This window comes from Podarcis vaucheri (assembly GCF_965113315.1).
Source record: "Podarcis vaucheri genome assembly, chromosome: W".
Taxonomy (NCBI): domain Eukaryota; kingdom Metazoa; phylum Chordata; class Lepidosauria; order Squamata; family Lacertidae; genus Podarcis; species Podarcis vaucheri.
Genome location: NC_138757.1, coordinates 21,831,071 through 21,849,148, shown reverse-complemented (window position 1 = coordinate 21,849,148; position 18,078 = coordinate 21,831,071). Strand labels below are relative to the sequence as shown.

Here is an 18,078-nt window from a genome sequence, read left to right as displayed (position 1 = left end):
TATCAAGCACTATTTCAGACTCAGGTTGTGGATCTCGGCTGTGGCTGTGGATCTCGGCTGTGGCTCTAGGCTCCGTCTGTGGCTCTGTCTGTGGCTCTGGCTTTCTTTCAAGGTCTGGTTCTGAATGAAGATCTGGTTCTGACTCTGATTCAGGGTCTCATGATGGCTCTTCCTCTGCCTCTGACCCAGCTATGTTTCAGGGTCTGGCTCTCTTTAAGGCTCTGGTTCTGAATTAGGGTTTTGTTCTGGCTTTGGCTGTGTCTCTGGCTCTAGCTCCAGCTCCAGCTCCGGCACTGTATCAAGTACTGTTGCAGACTCAGGCTGTGGCTCTAGGCTGTGGCTGCAGCTATGTTTTGCGCTCCAGCCCTGCATCAAACCCTATTTCTGGCTCTGGCTCTGGCTCTGGCTTTCTTTCACTCGATTCTGATTCTTTCTTTCTGATTCATGGTCTCACTCTGACTCTGATTCAGGGTCTCGCTCTGGCTCTGGCTCTGGCTCTGGCTCTGGCACTCGATCAAGGACTGTTTCAGACTCAGGCTGTGGCTGTGGCTCTGCCTCTGTTTCAGGCTCAGGCTCTGTTTGAGGCTGTGTCTCTGTTTCAGGCTCCGGCACTGTATCAAGTACTGTTGCAGACTCAGGCTGTGGCTCGTGGCTGTGGCTGTTGCTCTTGTTCGGCCTGTGGCTCTTTTTCAGGCTCTGGTTCTGAATGAGGGCTTGGTTATGGCACTGATTCAGGGTCTCGCTCTGTCTCTGGCTGTGTCTCTGTTGCACCTCAAACGATGGTTTGTTGTTGTTGTTGTTGTTGTTGTTTTCTTTCTGGGGTGGGGCGGGGATTATTTTAAGTTTAGCATAATTGTTTCTTGCTTTGTTTTTCTTTTACTATTTTTTTAGGTTATTGTATAGTTTGCATTTTGCTTTTTAAGGGGAAAGGGTCAGGGCTGCCTGGGAGGGGGCCTCAGCCAACAGAATGGCTGGGGCAGGTTCCCTACGGGGGGATGTATTGGAACACCCAATCTCTGTTACCGCGGGTGGGAGGAGCAGTTGCGCTAAGACCAGACCACGTCTTTACCGAAGAGCTGGTTCTGACTCTGATTCTGATTCTCTGATTCTGGCTCTCTATCAAGGGCTGTTTCAGACTCAGGCTGTGGCTGTTGCTGTTGCTCTTGTTCTGGCTCTTTCTCAGGCTGTGGTTCTGAATGAGGGCTTGGTTCTGGCACTGATTCAGGGTCTCGCTCTGGCTCTGGCACTCTATCAAGGACTGTTTCAGACTTAGGCTGTGGCTCTGGCTCTGGCTCTGTTTCCATTCTTACAATGGAATGTACACAAAACTAAGAGAGTTTGTGTACTGGTCCAGTAAACACTTCCGCTGCGCCATCAGCAACGGCTCGCTTTGCAGAGCATTAATTAAGTCCAGCGCAGAGATTCTTGTTGCAGTACAAGCTTCAAAGTCTCAGCAGCAAAGAAATAACGACACAGGGAAGCCTGTCTTTCCAAAGACAGGTTTATTGCAGAAAGATAACAGAAACACCTCCGGAGCTTTTGGACATTTTTGCTTCACGCCCCACACCACGCAGAGAAAACTAACACTCTTTATATACTGAGCAACTTAACAACTTAACGAGCTTGACTACTTAAAGTTACATGACATTGCTAACTTGCCAGCGTCTTAGGTTTCACACCCTAACACCCCCTCTCGCTGGCAATTCAAAGAACAAAATTACTTCAGACCCATTTCTTCTCAAAAGTTTTCATGCCGCTGAAACCTAAGCGGTTTTGTAAAACCATCAGCTTGATTTTCATGACTGGGACAGTAATTTAATTTAACAATTCCTGCTTTTACCGTTTGACAAACATTTTGAAAGCGGATATCCAAATGTTTTGTACGACCTTTAAACTGCCCATTTTGTGCTAACTTAAGACACGGTTGATTATCACCCCATACAGTGATTGGAATGATGGGCTTTTCATACATCTCTTGTGCCAAGCATTTGTAAAATTCTAGATCTCTACATAACTCAGATAAGGCACAGAACTCAGCTTCTGTTGACTACAAAGTAATCAGGTTCTGTTTCTTGGATCTCCACCCAATCAGAGAGTTACCAAATTTTATTACACAGCCATACACTGATTTTCTATCCTTTAAATTTGCCCAATCACTATCTGCCCAACAAGTAATCTGTGCTTGTCCTTCCGAAGATAATTCAAGGCAAAAATCTTTGGTGTATTGTAAATATCTTAACAGTCTTTGAATTCCTTTCCATGCATTTACACTAGGTTTCAAAGCTTCTCTGCTGAGTAAGTTAACAGCGTAAGCAATATCTGGTCTACTCCATTGCGAAAGATGAAGTAAGCTTCCCATTGCTGACTGAAAGATTTCAGCACGCTTGAATTCAGCACTATCCATGAACTCATTGTCTTTTACAAAACCCATTTCCATTGGTGTTCTAACACCTGCACACTCCGTCATGTTAAACTTTTTCAACATTTGCAATATCTTACCTTTTTGATTCAGTAGAAAATTGCCATTTATGGTCCTATCTATCTGAACACCAAGATAAACCTTCACATCACCAAGATTCTTAACTTTGAAGTGTTTATTTAACTCTTTGGCTAGTTTTTTTACTTGTTCTTGTGTCTTTGAAGTATAAATCAGGTCATCTACATAAACAAGCAAAGATTCTTGAGCATCTCCTGAACTTCTGAAATATAAGCAATTGTCAGCCTTGCTCCTGCTAAAACCAATGCCTACCAAAACGTCATTCAAACATTCATTCCAATTATGAGCAGATTGCTTGAGTCCATAAATAGATTTATGTAGTTTCCATACCTGATTTGATTTACCAACTTTCAATCTTGGCGGTAGCTCCATATAGAGCTCTTCAGCCAAGTCTGAATGAAGATAAGCTGTAGAGACATCAAATTGATTCACTTTGAACCCTTTCTGAGCAGCAACTGCTAATAGTGCCCATAGGGTTTCACTCCTTGAAGTGGGTGCATAGACTTCGGAATAATGTAACCCCTTTCTTTGCGTAAAACCTCGAGCTACAAGCCTTGCTTTGTACTCTGGTTTCCCCATCGCTGTTGTCTTTATCCTGTACACCCACCTACAACTTACTGCCTTGGTACCTTCTGGCAGTTTGGTGATGGAAAACACACCCAGTTCTTTCATAGAATTCAACTCCTTTTGCATGGCCTCACGCCACCTACTGGCCTCCTCCTGGGGTAATTGCTCAACCTCCTCAAAACTTTCAGGTTCGCAATTTGCCAAACCAGCCCAAACACTAATAGCTTGGTACCTTTCAGGAGGTTTACCTTTGTTGATACGCTTAGAACGCCTTAACAGTTCCTGCGATGTTCCTTCAGTTTCCCCCTCTGACCCAGAATCACTAGTCGTCACCTGTTTGTCACTAGTAGTTGAAGAACTTTCTGATTCTGACTTTTTACACGTCTCTCTTGCTGTACAGGTGAACTTTTAGAGCTAGAAGATTCTGACTTTACAGACTTGGGTGAACTAGACGATTTCTCACCCTCGTCCTCAGACTCAAATTCCTCAGTCTGTTCTGGAACTAACACCTGCCCTGGGGCCTGAGTTTCATTGTTACTGTTCACCACATCAAATAGTATGTCAGGATTTCCAGGAATTTTATTCCAACCATCCTGTTCACAAAATTCCGCACTTCTGCTGATTGTGATTTTCGTTTGATTGCCTTCTACATTCACAAATCTCCAACCTTTTGTGTTTGCTTGATAACCACAGAAAAACATTTCTTTAGACCTAGGATCGCCTTTCCTACGTTGTGCCCTAGGCACCAGCACATAAGCACGACATCCAAAAACTCTTAGATGATCAATTTTTGGTTTTTCCCCAAATAGCATGAAGTAAGGAGTGTTGCCTACTGTGCTATTGTACACTCTGTTAAAAGTATAATTCGCATACAGTGCAGCCTCAGCCCAAAAACGCTGTCGAAGTCCAGAATCAAACAGCAAAGCAGCACTGGCTTCCTGTAATGTTCGAAATTTTCTTTCGGCAACTGCATTCTCCTGTGGTGAATAGGGATTGGTAAGTCTATGAACTATACCTTTCCTTTTTAACCACGTCTCCAGCGTGTGGTTCACATATTCCCCACCACGATCTGATTGTATTTTACGTACCCTGGTGTCAAATTTACATTCGACTTCTTCAATCCAATCCATCAGGATGGAAGCTGCTTGTGATTTTTCTTTCAGAAAGAAAACCCAACTAGCCCTTGAAAAGTCATCCACCAAAATTTGCATAAATCTCGCACCTCCAAGCGATTTGACTGGCATAGGGCCACACACGTCTGTGTGCACAAGTTCAAAGGGTTTCTTGCTTACTCTATCAGATCTAGGATAGTTACATGTCTTAACCTTAGCATGTTTACAAGCACAACAATCCAGAAAATTTGGACAGGGTTTAATGTTACACTCCTCAGCTAAAGCTGGCATCTTGCTTACATACTTAAAGCATATATGAGCTAACCTTCTGTGTAGTAGATGTGCACAACCTGTATGAGGAGCCTTATTTACACACTTAGCTTGCGCTTCACCTGTTGAACATCTACCTGCTGCTAACTGCTCTTCAACCAAAACAAAAAGCCCATCATCACAGGGAATTTTTGTCAGTATCTCAGCTCGCAGTCAGAGGTAACTGGCCTCACACTCCAGGCAACCGACTGTGATACTTGTTGACCTTCCCGTCTGCGTCTCCCGGCAGGCAAGGTCATAAATCGGCGATCCTCCTCAGACGTGAGGAGAACACACCCTCCTCTTTCTCCCTCCCTGCATTCCCCCAGGGAGGGGAAGAAAGACAGACAGGAGTCCTATTTACATGTCTTTATTCCTGTCATTTCAGCAGTACAGAGAAACGTGTCTGTACCCTTCAGACTCCAGCAGTAGAGTCACAACTCCGCCCCTGTACTTCCAGTACAGGTCAGATGACACTCTGAGCTAACATCCGGTGCTCAGTACAGAAAATGGACTGCCCCTTTTCCCCACCAGTACAGTTCCAGACAACAACATCCTGTTTTGCTTTCCAGCCACCTGCAGCTGGCTTTTGCATTGCTGCTTTTTCCTGACAATTTTAACTAGCTCCTTTCCCTGTTTCGAAATGGTGCACACATCATTTTCAAACTCAACCTTAAAACTACTTTTTACCAGGCATGACACACTCAAAAGTCCATTCCTCATTCCTGGAAGAACAAAAACAGGAAGGTTAGTTTGCAAAGTGTTAACATAAATTGTGCCTTTAAGGTTCATTTCTCGTTTACTATTGTCTGCTATAGTCACGGTTTTTGCAACTGGCAATGTCTTGCAGTTCATCAAGCGGCCACTAGATGTCGCTGGAACTAAACTGTGACTTGCTCCACTGTCAATTATCCGCTTCAAAGTTTGTTGGCTCCTTTTAGGACTCTGTTGTGCTGCCATTGCAGATAGTCCCTTATCAGCACCTGCTCCCCCTCTGGATCGTTGATTCTTGTAGTTCTCACGTCGTCTTCCCCTGTAACTCCGGAAACTGGCCTTGGACTGTTGAAATTCCTGTTGCTTTTCTGGACACTTTGCTATCAAATGAAACCTGCTGCCAGATCGAAAACATGACTTGCTGGCCATAGCAGACACTTGTGAGGCTTCCTTACAGCTCTGCCTGCTAGTTTCCCCACGCTGGGAATTATCTGAACATCCAACCCTTGGGGTATTTGAATTATCAATACGTTTTCGACGATGTTGATATTCTTGTTCACACAATCTACCAGTCACATAATTCATATTCAGCTGGTCCTCTGGCAAAACTTGTAAAGTTAGTACTAAGTTTTCAAACCCTGCATGCAGGCTGCTAAGCAGAGTATAAACTTTAATATTTTCAGGAAAATTCACACCTAAAGATGACAGTCGGTTGAAATACTCAGTCATCTGTGACGTGTGTTCAACCACACTATCCCCTGGCTTCAATTTCAACTCATACAAAGCACGTATAATGTTCACCTTCTCTCCGGGCGTGGCTCTATGGTGAATTCGCCTAAGAGCTTCCCAAATTTCAAATGCAGACCTTAAATTTTCCACATGAGGTAATTGGGAATCGTCTATCGATACCATCAACATGCATCCAGCTTTAGTGTCCATTTTATCATGTTCTCTGTTCTGAGCATGTGCAGCAGCCTGTTGCTCTGCTGTGGCATCTGCTGCAACAGCCACAAACGGCTTTCGCCTCTGGACATAGTCAGCCCACACTTCTTTGGCTTCCAACCAGACTTGAGCCCTCTTAGACCACTGCACGTAATTAGCAGAGTTCAACTTTGTAAAGGGAACCTGGAAATTTTCCACTGCCATTCTTGGGGTCTGCTGCTACTCCCTCTGTGTGCCCTTTCTTCTCTTTCCCCTTGGGATTTGTTTTACTCACTTTTCAGACGCCTCCAGCCTCCTCTGAAGCCTTTTAAACTTTTTTTTCTCCGTCTCTTCACTAGCAACCTACCACCGTCCTCTGTTTTTATTAACAAAACACAAACACAATGGGAGGTCAAGCTAGCCTTTTGCAGTTAAAGAAGCTGTAAATCTTCACTTACGCAGCTCTCTCAATTTTCTGCAGCCTCTCAGTTCCTTTAAGAGGTGGATTTACGACCAAGCCGGTCTTCTCTCATCCGAAAGCTGCTTTCACTTTCTCTGCACACAATACAGCTGTAGAAACGTAGAAGGAGCCATAACCTAAGAGAGTTTGTGTACTGGTCCAGTAAACGCTTCCGCTGCGCCATCAGCAACGGCTCGCTTTGCAGAGCATTAATTAAGTCTAGTGCAGAGATTCTTGTTGCAGTACAAGCTTCAAAGTCTCAGCAGCAAAGAAATAACGACACAGGGAAGCCTGTATCAAGGACTGGCTCTGGCACTCTATCAAGGACTGTTTCAGACTTAGGCTGTGACTGTGGCTCTGGCTCTGTTTCCATTCTTACAATGAAATGTACACAAAACAATAATCTTTTCTATATAAATTTTCCAATACATTCTGAAAACATAATAAATCCTTAATTGTTGTCCACCTTCTTTTAGTTCCTTTATCACTCGAATGCTAGCACGGAATCAAAACTATTATTGTGTTTTTGAACATATCTTGTATAACCTTCCCATTTTTCTGCAAATTTTTGCTTTGAGATTCCTCTGAGTTTGCTAGTCAATTGAGCCGTCTCCACCAATTCCTGTAATTTGATTTGCCAATCTGTTATTTTTGGAGCCTCGTGATCTTTCCATCCCTTGGCCACAAGTATACGAGCTGCTGTGGTTGCATACAAGAATACCTCTCTTAGATTTTTTGGGATCTCTTTATCTAAAATACTTCATAGAAATGCCTCCTTTTTTCGTAAAAGTTATCCCCATCATCTTTTTTAATTCATCGTATATTCCCCCCCCCCCGCAAAAAAAAATATCTTAATCTTTTCACACGTCCACCACATGTGGCTCATGTCACCGTTATTTTCTCCGCATCTCCAACAAGCATTCGCCAATTTTTTATACTATCTTGATCATCTGGAAGGAGTGAGGTACCACCTATGAGCCATTTTCATCATGTTCTCTCTTATATTATAGCTGGCTGTAAATTTCAAATTTACATTCCATCAGTTTCCCCCATCTTTTAGCATAATTGGACAGCCCACATCTTGGGCCCACTTTATCATTGAAGCCTTAACCTCCTCATCCATTACTTTGTAGTCTAAAAGAAGTCTATATATTTTTGCGATTATTTTGGTTTTACTATTCAGCAGTTCTCTTTCAAATCTTGAAGGCTCCTTTTCAAAACCTATCTGCTTATCCTGTCTGAACACTTCATTCACCTGGAAGTAATCTAGCCAACTAGAAAAGTGATCTTTTATTTTCTCATAACTTATCAATATTAGTTCACCCTCCTCCCTGTTACGATATTGAAGCAATGCAGCCGCGAGCTGCTGGTAGCTTGAAAACAAAACATAATGGGAATGTTGGGACTGTTCGGTGGGAAACAGAGGGACAGTCAATTCATAGTGCAGAGGGCACCGGAATTAGCTCAGAGTGTAATATGAGCTGGACAGGAAGTGTTTGTTCTCTCTCGACTGCAGGAGTATGAAGAGAGCAGTCATGTTTTCTGTAATGCTGCAAAGACAGAAATAAAGGCATGTAAATACGTTTCTGTCTATCTCTTTCCCCTGTCCGGGGGGGGGCAGGAAAGAGGGGGGTGTTCTTCTCACGCTGAGAAGGATCACCTATCGCGACCTCTGCCTGGATCTTGCCGGGAAAGCAGACAGGGAGGTCAACAGGAGACCAAGCTGGGTGCCTGGGAGAGTTGCCAGTTTCTCCTGATAAAGGCTTGATTTCCGACATCTGGTAGCATGTAGCCGATGGTTTTGATCCATGAAAGCAACAAGAGAGGTTGATGGATCATACGTCATCCTCTGCAAGGAGATAAGGAAGATATGGTAGCATGCGGATGGAAGCTACAAGTACGGCTGAGCACCGGAGGAGGTGTTTTTGCTGAGCAACGGATTCCCTCAAGGTATGGTGATTTTATGGCTGTGAGAGTGAACGTGAATTGAAGCATTCTTCGGTTCACTGAGTGTCTGCTTTTGGATGAAAACAGCACTGAGAGAGAGCCACATTCTTCGCATTCCTGAGTCTTGATAAGCCAGTTGCTAAGCAACGAAACGTCAGTAAAGTGGAAAGTTACTAGCCAACGGAAAAGGGGCTGGGACTGTGAAAGGCTGGAAAAACACTGGCAAAAATTCCAACGTTTGTTTTGTCTGCTATCTCACTGCTCTTGGAGGGACTTTCAAAACAGTCTGCGTTTAGCTGCAAAGTGCAACGCAGTGAACAGCCAATAGACTCTTGGAATTTTACAGGCTTGAGAGTGAGAGCTGAGGCTTGGATTCAAAATGGATACCAAGAAGGGGGGAGGCTTACCTTACCCACCTCCACTGACTAATGACAATTATGTTGGGATACTGCCAGGGAGATATAGTCCATCATGGCCCCAAGCCGGCTGCCGGACGATCCATCGATCCCTGCAGTCACGCAGCTTCTAGCGACACGAGTTTCCTGGAAATACCTTGCCACATTCCTGGGCTCGTGCACACTCTTTATTAGCAGATAATGCACACAGCAGAAGATGCACAGCAGGAGAGCATATCTACAGACTTTATTTAGCGTTGATCAGAACAAAGAAAAACATGACCGTTCTGAGTCAGTGTCTCCGACCGACTGAGAAATCGAAAGCAACAGCAAACATAAGCATCCTGTGAACAGGACATGCGCAGACTCTGTGACTCACAAAGCCTGCTCCCTTTTAAGGTGGAACGGAAATATCCTAACAAATTATTCCTCATGGTCTGTAAAGATGAAAGCCCTGCTTCAGAATCAGAGGATTTTTGGGGTGATTGATAACCCCATCCCTGCTGCACCAATGCCAGGTTGGAATTCACAGAATGTGAGAGCCAGGACGGCCATAATTCTGTGTATCTCAGATGATCAACTCGTGCATATTCAGGATTTGGAATACGTGCGTGAGATTTGGCAAACGCTGCGTAGAATACATCAGAGAGATGCTGGTTCTTCAGCGTTGCTGCATTTTGAAAAACTGACCAATCTGAGGCTAGCGCCTGATGGAGCTGTACGAGCGCATCTGACAGAGATGAAATTCTTACGCCAGCAGATGGCGGAACGCAATTTCCCTCTACAGGAAGAGATATTCTGCTTCATGATTATTAACAGCCTTAATCGGACTTATAAAACAGTTGCAAGTCAGCTGGGTTCTCTACCTGCTCGAGATCTTACGACGGAGAGAATATGTGCCATGATTCTCAATGAGAAAGACAGACTTGCTGCAATAGATGTCAAAGACAGGGGGAGAGAAGCTCGGAGTTCAAGCACCCCCGCTGCTATTGCAAGTGAAGAACAGGCTGTTGCTTTGAACGTTGTCCGTTGTTTCAATTGTGGACAGACTGGGCATCTTCAGCGGAATTGTAAGAAGCCACGTCAACAGAAAGGAGCTAAGGGGAGCTCTGCAAAGCCTGAGGCGTCAGGCAAAAGTCGTACCAAGTCCCAGGTGAAACCTGCAAAACCATTGCTGTCAACAAAAGCCGCATTTTCAACAGAGAACACTTTTGTTCTTGACACGGGATGCACGCAACACATGACGTCGCACAGAGATCTGTTTTCAACGTTTAAGAAGCAAAGCTTCACTGTGAAACAGGCCAATGGCCAGGAGCTGAAAGCGACCGGGTTTGGAACTGTGTATCTTGAGAGTCTGAACTTGACGATTAACAATGTGTATTTGGTTCCTGATTTAAAGTTCAATCTGCTGAGTGTTTCGCAGATCACAAAGAAAGGACTGACTTTGTCCTATGATAGAGAAAGCTGCAAAATCTTCAAAGATGGAGAGCTGTATCTTTCTGCCAGAGAGAAAGATGGACTGTATTTGTTGACTTTTGATCAAAGTGATTGCATAAATTGTAATGCATCTGAATCTAACATGCTTTCTCTTGCAGGCATGACGAAGGACGTCAAGAAGGCGACCGAGGTTGACAGGGCATTTCAGCGAGTGTATGCTGATGTGATTGGTCCTCTAGCACCATCTATATTTTTTTAATAGTTTTTTTATTGCTTTTTTCCCAGGGTGAGAATACATCGTCAGTAACACAACAAAAGCAATTTTACAGAAAGAAGAAGAAATTATAAAAAGAAAAAAAAATTCACTTTTTCAAATCAATTTTCATAATCAACCGGACTTCCCCACGTCCTCCATCCCCTGCTTTCTTTACAATAAAAATAAACAGCAAATTAATACCTTATTTTATATGTTTTTGTGTTTTCATTTAGTTATATATTCTGCAATTTATACTTTTCAAAATCATAACTTAATTTCCATCATTTACCAATCTCAATACTGAAGCATGTTTTTCCCGAAAGCTTAGCAAATTCTCAGCATTCATATAACTTATAATGTTTTTGTAAATAGTCCTTGAATTTTTTCCAGTCCTCTTCCACTGCCTCTTCTCCCAGATCTCGGATTCTGCCTGTCATTTCGGCTAATTCCATGTAGTCCATCAGCTGCGAGTGCCATTCTTCCAGCGTGGGTAGCTCCTGTGCCTTCCAATATTTGGCTATAAGAATTCTTGCTGCTGTAGTTGCGTATAAAAAGAAAGTTCTATCTTTCTTTGACACTCTCTGGCCTACAATGCCCAGGAGGAAGGCCTCTGGTTTCTTATGAAAGGTGTACCTAAACACCTTTTTCAACTCATTGTAAATCATTTCCCAAAAAGCCTTCACCCTCGGGCATGTCCACCAGAGGTGAAAAAATGTTCCTTCAGCCTCCTTACATTTCCAACATTTATTATCAGACAAATGATATATCTTTGCAAGTTTGACTGGGGTCATGTACCACCTGTATACCATTTTCATAATGTTTTCTTTTAAGGCACTACATGCCGTAAATTTCATACCGGTGGTCCACAACCTTTCCCAGTCTTCAGACATAATGTTGTACCCAATGTCCTGTGCCCATTTTATCATAGCTGATTTAACTGTCTCATCTTGTGTATTCCATTTAAGCAACAAGTTATACATTCTTGAAAGCACTTTCGTCTTGGGTTCAAGTAGTTCTGTCTCTAATTTTGATTTTTCCACCTGGAAACCAATTTTTTTGTCCTTTTTGAAAATCTCTAAAATTTGGGCATAATGAAACCAGTCTCGCACCTTTCCTTTCAATTTTTCAAAACTCTGCAACCTCCAAGTATCACCATCTCTTTCTATTATCTCACAATATTTTACCCAGCCACTCTCCATATTACGTAATTTTATGGCCTTAGCCTCCGTCGGTGATAACCACCTCGGGGTCTTACTTTCAAGTAAGTCCTTGTATTTAGTCCAGACAATGAGTAGAGCTTTCCTGACAATATGGTTTTTAAACAATTTATGAGACTTTACCTTGTCGTACCACAAATATGCATGCCACCCATAAGCATTACTATGCCCTTCCAGATCTAGGACATCAGTGTTTTCTAACAGAAACCAATCTTTCATCCAGCAGAAGGATGCAGCTTCATAATACAATCTTAAGTCCGGCAGGGCAAACCCCCCTCTTTCCTTTGCATCTGTTAATATCTTAAATTTTATTCGGGGCTTTTTGCCCTGCCAGACAAACTTCGTGATATCCCTCTGCCACTTTCCAAAACATTCCACTCTGTCCACGATCTGAAGGGTTTGAAACAAAAACAACATTCTTGGCAATACATTCATCTTTACTGCTGCAATTCTTCCCGACAAGGAAAGTTTCAATCTTGACCAAGTTTCTAAGTCCTTTTTAATTTCCGACCAGCATTTTTCATAATTATCCTTAAATAAATTCAAATTTCTCCCAGTCAAGTTAACCCCCAAGTATTTCACTTTTGTAACCACATTTAATTCTGTTTCCTTCTGGAACCCATCTATTTCTGAAGGTGTCAAGTTTTTTGCCAAAACCTTAGTTTTTTGTTTGTTCAACCTGAATCCCGCCACCCGACCAAACTCAGAAATTAGTTCTAAAGCTCTTTTTGTACTGGTTTCTGGCTCCTGTAATGTCAAAACCAAATCATCTGCAAAGGCCTTAAGTTTGTATTGTTTTTCTCCGACCTGTATTCCTTCCACCAGCTGGTCTCTCCTGATCAAGTTCAGCAACACCTCCAGGACAGAAATAAATAGCAAGGGTGATAGGGGGCACCCCTGTCGTGTCCCTTTTTCAATTTTAAACTCCTCTGTCACCACACTGTTTACTATCAATTTAGCCTTTTGATCTGAATAAATTGCTTCGATACCATTTTGAAACGCCCTTCCCACTCCCATCCCTTCCAAATTTTTCTTCATAAAATTCCAAGATATATTGTCAAAGGCCTTCTCCGCGTCTATGAAAATCAAGACTGCTTTCGTATTCATATTTGTCTGTAGTAACTCCAAAACATCAATAATATTCCTAGTGTTATCAGACAAATGCCTACCAGGGAGAAAGCCTGCTTGGTCCTTATGAATTACTTCATTCAAAACTCTTTTCAGTCTGTTTGCTAAGATATCAGCAAAAATTTTGTAATCCACATTTAGGAGTGAGATGGGACGATAATTCTTAAGTTGAGTCTTTTCAGATTCCAATTTTGGTATCAGAGTAATAAATGCTTCTTTCCACGATTCTGGTGCCCCCTTCCCTTCCATAATCTGATTGCATACCTCCATTAGTGGCTGTGTCAGATATTCCTTCAGTGTCTTATAATATTTGGAGGTAAGTCCGTCTGGGCCTGGGGATTTGCCTGTTTGCATGTTCTGAATGGCTCTTTCAATTTCCTGTTGTGTTATTTTATAGTTCAGGGCTGTTTGTTTGTCTTGTGTTAACTTTTGCAGGCCATAACTTTTTTAAAAATTATTTATTTCAATCTCTGCTTGTGGTCCTTGGGTATACAATTTTTTAAAGTATCTCTGGAAACACTTTCTAATTTCTTCTGGTTTCTGAATACATTCTCCTTCGACCTCCAGGTTGGTAACAAAGTTCAATTTTTGTCTCTTTTTCAGCTGCCATGCCAGCAGCTTCCCACATTTGTTTGCCGATTCAAATGATCTTTGTTTCATCTGTTTAATTTTCCATTCAATTTCTTGGTTTATCAATTTCGTATATTGTGCTTGATAGAATTTTATTTCTCTTAAAACTTCTTTTGATTTTGGATTTAGTCTCAGCTTTTTTTCTCCATCTCTTATTTTGTCCAGAATCTTGTCCTTTTTGCCATTCCAGAGTTTCTTCTTAATAGTGTTCTGTTGTATCAGGAACCCTCTCATAACAGCTTTGCTCGCGTCCCAGATTGTTTTCTTTTCCACCGAAGTATTCAAATTTATTTCAAAATAGTCTTTCAACGTTTTTTGGGCCTTCTTCACGATCTCCTGATCTCTAAACAAATAGTCATTCATTCTCCATCTGAGGGATCCAGCTGGTGTGAGTCTCAAGTCCATTTTCAAAGCGTTATGGTCGGAGCAAGTTTTAGGGCAGATCTCTATTTTTTTTGTCTTGGGTGCCAGTCCTCTAGATGTCCAGATTTGGTCGATTCTTGTCCATGATAGGTGGGCCTCAGAAAAGAATGTTCCCTCCTTACCTAGAGGGTTCTTTGTCCTCCAAATATCAATCAGATCCATATTGTCTGTGAGTTCAAAAAAGGTCTTTGGAAGTCTGCCGTCTTTGTTCAAATTTTGGTTTTGTGACTTATCCATATAAGTGGAGACTACCCCATTCATATCTCCCATCAAAATGATGTTGGTATAGTCAATATGGTCCAGCATTGTCTCATGCAGCCTCTTATAAAATTCCGACTTCCCATCGTTTGGTGCATATATTCCAACTATCAAAAATTTTTCTCCTTGTGATTGTATTTCAATCGCCAAAATTCTTCCTTGTTCATCTTTAAACACCAATTTTGGTGCCAGGCTCTCCTTTGCATAGATCACTACTCCTCTTTTTTTTACCTTGTCTGATGAAATAAATTCTTGGCCTAGTCTCTTGTTAATTAACACTCTCCTGTGGAGCCTAGTCACATGTGTTTCTTGAAGGCAAATGACGTCCAATTGTTCTTTTCTTAATATATGAAAAATCTTTTTCCTTTTTTCGGGAGAATTTGCGCCATTAATGTTCCAACTAAGAAGCTGCAGAGACATCCTGGATCAATTTATTTGTCGGTGGGAATGTCTCCTTTATCTTCTTTACCTGGAGGTGGAACCGGGTTGAGGCCAAACGAAGGAGGTGGCCAGGCTCCTGCTACTCCTTTCCGAAGGTCCTCCCCGTGGTCGTTTAGGAACTTTTCTTGCTCCTCTGCTGTTCTGATTCTTACCTTCCTCCCTTTCAAGGTAAAGGATAGTCCTTGAGGGAATTCCCACCTATAAGGGATTGTGTTGTTTCTCAATAGGCTTGCTAGGTCTTTATATGTAGCTCTTAAATCCAGTAACTGTTTTGGTATGTCTCTGAAGATTTCTGCCGTCTTTCCCTGAATCACCAATGAATTTTTAAAGTGCAGGCCGAGTATGTTATCTTTTTCTTGCTTGGATCTCAAAATGATCAAGCAATCTCTTGGTTTATCCTTCTTGACCACTCTTCCTAATCTAAAGGCGGTGACGATTTTAAAGTCCTTCTCTTCTGCCAATCCCCAGAATTTAGATATTTCTGTTGTCAAAAAGCCAATCAAGTCCTCTTTTTCTGATTCTGGGATATTTCTAAGCCTGAGATTGCTTTCCCTATTTTTCAGTTCTGCCAGGGACAGGTACGCTTGCTGTTCAGTAACCTGTCTACTCAGTGGTCTTACCTCCCCTCTTAATTCCTCTATCCTCTTTTTATTTTCGTCTGCTTTTGTGTTTACTTCTTCGACTAATTTTCGATTTTCTGTTGTAGTCTTTTCGATATTACCTATTGCCTGTGTATTCTTAGTGACCTGGTCTGTCAATTTATTAATTGAAGCTGTCACCTGGTCAAATTTAGCAGATTGTTCATCAAATCTAGCTGCTTGTTCATCAGCTTTCTTATTCAAAGCTGCCAGTTGGTCCAATATTTCTTTAGAGACAGGATCTAGCCCTCCAGCAGCCATCTCCCCACGAGGTGGCTGTATAGGTTGTCCTTCTTGCAGACCTGTCACAATTGGAACAGACGATCTACGTAACTGCACAGGCAAAGTTGTTTGCAAGAGTTCAGTTTGTTTTGCTTTCTTTCCAGCCCTTGTTTTTGGTGCGCCACTCATTCCACAGCTGTCCCTGATTCAAGGTCAAATTGTAAATCCCATGGGAAACAATCCAAAAGAAAGTAAACATCCAGATATAAAAAGTTCCAAATCAACCGGCAGTTCTCAGAGACTAATAATTCTATAATCCAGTAGGGGGAGCTCCCAAAAGAAAAAAATTAGGAAGGAAGGATAGAAAGTTTCTACCATTAAGTTCCCACAAAAAAAAGAATTAAATAAAGTCCAGAACAGGGGGAACCCTCCATTCAATTTTAACTGCAGAGAATAAAAGTTCTTAACAAAGGTGCATGCAACAGTTCCTTTTTTTCCAGTACAAAGTAGCCCGATATAGCTTTATGTTTTATATACAGTTACCGCAGTCCGATGTTACTTGTATCCATGCAGACCGAGAGCCAGGTTTCATAACTTTGTAATCCACGGGTAAATAGAAAGAGGGGCCACAGTCTTTATCCACTTATAAAGCTGTTATAGCTTTTTTTTTTAGGTTTTAAACAGTCCAGACCGAATTTGCAAAGTAAATTCCCACTTCTTTTAACCTCCTTTCAATGCTTCCGCTTTAGAAAAGTCTTTGCTCGATACTTTAAACAGAGCCGGAAGACTGACTTCCTTTTTAGCGTCTCCCGCTTTCAGCCAAATTTCGCCAAATTAGGTTCAAATAAAGCCTCAGGTTTCTTACTCACGAGTAAGTTGTTTCAGTTCAGTTGTTCGAGGAAGAAAGGTCAGCGCTGATCAGCAGCAGCCGCGCGGCTTCACTTCCGCGGAAAGAGCGATGGATTCACAGCACCGCTACCCCCTCCACGTTCCGATACCCCTTACGGGGTCTCTTCTGCGTTTCCGAGGTCGCTTCTGGTGCCCGCCGAACCCCACGGCCACGGGCTCACTCTACCCGTGGTTTCTCTAAATGGGTCGTCGCTGTGCCGCAGCGCACGACCCTTTTCCGCGGAGCCCCTCTTCAGCAACTGAAGAGGACCGCCATTGCTGAGCGCGCCGCCTCCGGAAGTCGGTCCTCTAGCACCATCTAGAGGCAATGCAAGATATTATCTTGTGTGTGTGGATTATTTCTCTCATTATGTGTGGGTATATATATTGCAGAAACCCCAAGAAGCCTTAGAAAGGTTTAAAGAGTTTTGTGACAAGGTTAAAAATGTTCATGATGCTAACATTGATTGTCTTTTCACAGATGAAAAGCCAGTTTTTCTTTTACAGGATTTTCAGGATTTCCTGGATAAGAAAGGGATAAGGCACAAGACAGCTGTTTCAGCAGAAAACCTTCTGTTGCCCATTTTAAGGTTTTTGGGTCTCATGTAAAGACTGAAGCTCCAGGTGGAGTAAAGAATGCTAGAGGAATTTTTGTGGGTTATGAAAAGGGTCTCTACAGAGTAATTTTGTCTGAATCTGGTCAGGCGATTCTCACGAAATTTCTAGAGTGCTCCTGAACAGGAGAGAGTAATTGTTCCCACATTTCCCACAGAGGACAATTCAGATGATGATGGTGATTTTACTGATTACAGTGGCACTGAGAGTAACAGTGATAGCTCGGAGAGCTCAGTTGACACAGTCATTGAGAGGAAGTCTCACACAATGGCTAGACCTTCACAGGTGAAGGATGAACCACTGTTTACTATTGGAACTGGTTCTCCAAAGAGTCCTGAGACTGAACCAGTGAGCAGAGAGGATCAGCACCTCATACGTAGGTCTGAGAGAGTTACAAAGGGTGTACCACCCAAGAGTTATTCAAAAGAGTTTGCTAACTCAGCTGTTGCATGTGTTACTATTGTTGACAACTCAAGACAGGTTGAAGCTGTGTCTAAGTCAGAGACAAAGACACAACAGAGAGTTGCTAAGCGTAACACTACATTCCCTAGCCAAGGAAATGCAGATGCACTCATTCCTTGGAAGTCAGACAACCAGAGAGGTACACTGGGGAAACCAGTGGTGGGTAGTTCCAAGGGTGGAACTGAAACAACAGGGGAGTGTTATATGTATAACAACTGTTTGTTTTCTTCTCTGGATCACGCTTTGCTCGCAGCGCACATTGATTCATATGGAGGAGTATATTACGATATTGAAGCAATGCAGCCGCGAGCTGCTGGTAGCTTGAAAACAAAACATAATGGGAATGTTGGGACTGTTCCGTGGGAAACAGAGGGACAGTCAATTCACAGTGCAAAGGGCACCGGAATTAGCTCAGAGTGTACTATGAGCCGGACAGGAAGTGTTTGTTCTCTCTCAACTGCAGGAGTATGAAGAGAGCAGTCATGTTTTCTGTAATGCTGCAAAGACAGAAATAAAGGCATGTAAATACGTTTCTGTCTAT

At 42.5% G+C, this 18,078-nt stretch overlaps 1 long non-coding RNA gene across 1 annotated transcript in view; it reads left to right on the top strand.

Annotated features, from left to right (window-relative positions):
- Positions 1-18,078, top strand: part of LOC309523243 — a 346,511-nt gene that overhangs the window by 21,554 nt on the left and 306,879 nt on the right. The gene's annotated exons all lie outside the window — the stretch shown is intronic.